Source organism: Vitis vinifera, chromosome 19 (assembly GCF_030704535.1).
Source record: "Vitis vinifera cultivar Pinot Noir 40024 chromosome 19, ASM3070453v1".
Lineage (NCBI taxonomy): Eukaryota > Viridiplantae > Streptophyta > Magnoliopsida > Vitales > Vitaceae > Vitis > Vitis vinifera.
In genome coordinates this window covers 23,618,212-23,622,500 of record NC_081823.1, presented here as the reverse complement: position 1 = coordinate 23,622,500, position 4,289 = coordinate 23,618,212, and positions in this window count along the sequence as shown.

The following is a 4,289-nucleotide window of genomic DNA, read 5'->3' as shown; positions in this document are numbered from 1 at the left end:
TAAGATTGATGCTTCAAAAAGAGAGAAACAAATAAAAAAATTAAATAAATTATTATGATAATATACTTTTAGTGTTAAGTTAATTAGTATGACAAAATTATTTGATGAATAAAAAATATAATTTGAAAAAATTTATTTGACATAAAATAAGAATAATGAAATGGTGTATAATAATTTTATTTGCTTAGACCAACATCATATTTTTTATTTTTCTTTTATTTATTATGTATTTGGATAGGACTAAGGCGTATGGATAAAAAAGAATATTGATTTCTAGCATAAGTGTTAACATCCATCAAATAAAAATATAGAAAATTAATATATTTATAAAATTAAATTTCATATATTTAATTTTATCATACTCAAATAATATTTGAAAAATTAATAGTACTTACAAATAATACTAAACTTGTTATATCTGGTTTATATTTTAAAAATGTCTTTGTTAGTTTTCTAATTATTCCAAGCATTAGAATTGATATCGAGTTTTGACTAAAATTTAATATCTTTTTATTTAACTTTTCCAATAATAAATTCAACTGAAAATTTTAAAATTAATTTATAAAAAAAAATCAAATTGATTTGGTTTGGTCACGGAAAATTCGAATTATCTTTTCCCCTATCGTACTCAAAATCTAAAATAAGACTTTTCTCTTCAAAATTAACCTCATTTATCATCAAAGATGATAGTATTTTATACCAAATTTTACATTTGTTTATTTTTGAAGTGGGTATTAATACATGGAATTAAAAAAATATATAATAATTTTAAAAATTAATATAACAATTGAAAAAATATTTTCAAACCATCTTGGTAAGAGAAATCCAATTAAAAGTGGTCTTTTAATTTTGAAATTGTCTTTTAAAATGAACAAGTTCAATTAAAAGTTTTAAAATTGTCATATTCTAATAAATATTTTTTCAAATAAATGGTACTTTTGTCAAAATCTTGATAGTACATGGCAAATATCACTTTGCTTCGTCAGTTTGATTATTTCAAGAATGCAAAGATGATTAGGACCCCACGAGACATCTTATTTATGTGAACTTTCCACCCAAAATAATTGTCTTTCAACAACTTTTGTTGAAAGTTCAAACCCCACTTATTGCTCTTTCTAGTCTACCCACTTTTAATGTCACCACAACCTACCGCCTACCACCTACCACTTCTTCTAATATTCTCTCCTATTATTCAAATAACCTCCCAAGAGAAATTATAGAGATAAAGTAAACTATAATTATCTTATCTTAATTCATCCTTAATAGAAAAAATGTAACTAATTAATATAAAGGAATGTCGTAATGTAATGCAAAAATGCATGACTAGAAAATCGTAAATTTGAAGAGGATGTGCCTCATGAATATAAAAATGTTTATAATGATAATATATGGAAATCTTTTTTTAGAGGGTTAAAATTTAATATTCATAAAATTACAAACAAAAAATATTTAATTTTCCTTTCTTATTTTTTTTCTTTCAAATTTTCAATTTTCAAATAGGTTTTAAAAATTTAAATGATAGCTTGAATTCTCTGGTTGATCTAATCAAACTATTGTCCAAATTTTCAAATAAAATATTAAATAAATACAACACAATATTGTATCTTTAAATTACAATATAATTAATAGAAACCATTTCATTTGCTTTTTCTGATTGAAATGATAAAAAGAAAAATGAATGGCAATTCATTTCAATCTTCTTTTAAAAAGGTGATGAGAGTAAGAATCAACAAAATCATAATTATAACTAATAAGGCTACAAATTAAATTTGTGTCACTCATAAAATTCCGAGATTGAATGTGTATAAATGAATATATTTAACATTTAGACTATATTTCATTATCGGAAAGTAATAAGGGAAAAAATATTAAGGAAAATAGTTTTTTTTTATTTGATTTCATTATGAAAAATATGAAAGAAAATTAAATATAATTAAAATTAATTTAAAATTATTTAATATTTATATTATAGAAAAAAATAAGTGAAATTAGTTTAAAAGAGCACTTAAAAATAATTTACTAATTTTTAATCTTTCTTTTTTTCTTTTACTTTTTCATTCCTTCTATTTTTTATTTTATTTTCTTTCCTTTATATTTTCTTTCAAAATTTTCAAAAACCAAACATAATCTTATAATAATAATAATAATAATGAACTATAAGGAAAAAAAACCTTCTCTAATCCTATTCTGGATTATAATTTGATTTTTTTTTTACTTCATTTTATTATTTATTCATGAAAGTAGTCGTATGTTGATATTATGTCCAACAAATTGTAGAAATTAAGGAGCTTTGTTTATGGAATTAAACATAATATTCTTGATTTAATGTAGTTATAAACATGTTAGTTTTATTATTATTTAAGGTATTTGAACAAGTTTTGGAAAATATTTTGATCAAATAATATTTTTTATTTAATCATTCAAGTAATAAATAAAATATGTCAAATTTCACTTAGAATTTATCATTTGATTAATATGCTTGATTAAGAGTTTTAAGTGTCATATTCAATTTAAAAATAATAATAATAATAAAAGAAAGATTAAATCTAGATATAATTAAATCAATAAGTCAATTCTTTTCCTATTTGAATGTACATAAAATATATTATTCATTCACTTCATTATAGTTCACATTGCTTTCAATGAATATTTCAGTGCAATATTTTCTTTCTTTCCGTATTTTTCTATCAAATACAATATGGGTTCACATTACTTTTTCAATAAAATCTAAACGTTACCCTCTCTGCGTTCACATTACTTTCACATCAGCCTGCCCTGTATCACTTTGCTTTGTCAGTTTGATTATATTGAAGAATCCAAAGATGATTAGGACCCACAACATGGCATCCTATCTCAATTTTCCACCCAACGTAATTGTCTTTTGACCACTTTTGTTGAAAGTTCAAAGCGCACTGATTGCTCTTATTCTCCTTCGAGTCTACCATACCCACTTTTAATGCCGCCACCACCTACCACTTCTAATATCCTCTCCTATTACTAGTTAATATTCATTTATTTTTAACTTGAAAAACAATAATTTTTCTCATAAAATTTCTATTCATCAATAATGTTTATGTTAATTCTATAACTATTTAGAGTACTACTCAATTTAAAAAATATTTTTAAAGGTCTAAATTTGGAAGCTATTTTTTACTCATAAATAATAATTAAAATGTAAGAATTTTACTATTTTTGCTTCAAATGAAAAAAAAAAAAAAAACCCGAATCCATAATTAAACCCAAATATATATATTGAAAAAGAAGGTGGGGAGAATCCAAAGTCCAAACACCAGTGACTTATTTGTTCTTTTTTAAAATATTTGGATCACTCCATTTGAATTCAACTATTTATGTTATTGTGTTTGCAAAGCTAATGTTCTTTTTCGGATGTATTCTTGTATTTATTCACTTAATTTTCCATCCTCATAATATTCAAAATTTATTATTATAAGAACTTATAAACTAAAAGTTAGTTAAATTATGTAGATAAATGATCATTAGAAAAGACATATTTTCACAAAATCATAGCATTATATTTACAATTGTGTGTTCAACCCATATTGAGTAATTAAGGTAAGGTTCTCCTATCACTCATAATTAAATCAAAAACTCCATGAGAAAGTAGAAATTGAGAGGAATGATATTGTCTTTAAAAAATCCTTAAAATACTTTTAACTATTAAATGTAAAAAACTAACCAATCACCTCATTTTTCTCATTCTTTCTTTGACTCTTTTATCTTTTTTCTCACCTATTTAATAGTGGAACCAAGTTGAATCATTTTTCTTCATCAAATTAAATATGAAATATGGTTAAAAATTATTATTGCCAAATGCATTTTTAAAATGAATAACTTTTAAATACCTCATCAAATATTATTCTTTTTTCCAACTTACATAATATATAATAAATATTTTTTAAATATGTTGAAAACTTACATAATATATAATAAATATTATTCTTTATTTCAAACTTATACTATTTCTCATATATATTAAATAATTTTTAAACACCTCATAAAATATTAGCATTATTTGTTTGTTCTAATTTGTAAATTATATATCATCAAATATTATTTTTTTTTTCAAATTTATAGAACATATAATAAATACTTTTTAAATACCTCATAAAATATTATTAATTTTTTTTTCTAACTTGCGAATTAGACACATGGTGTTTATTATTTCTCATATTATTTCAAAAATAATGTAAACACTCACATGCATGCATATATATATATATATATATATATATATATATATATATATATATATTAATCAAAAAGACAAT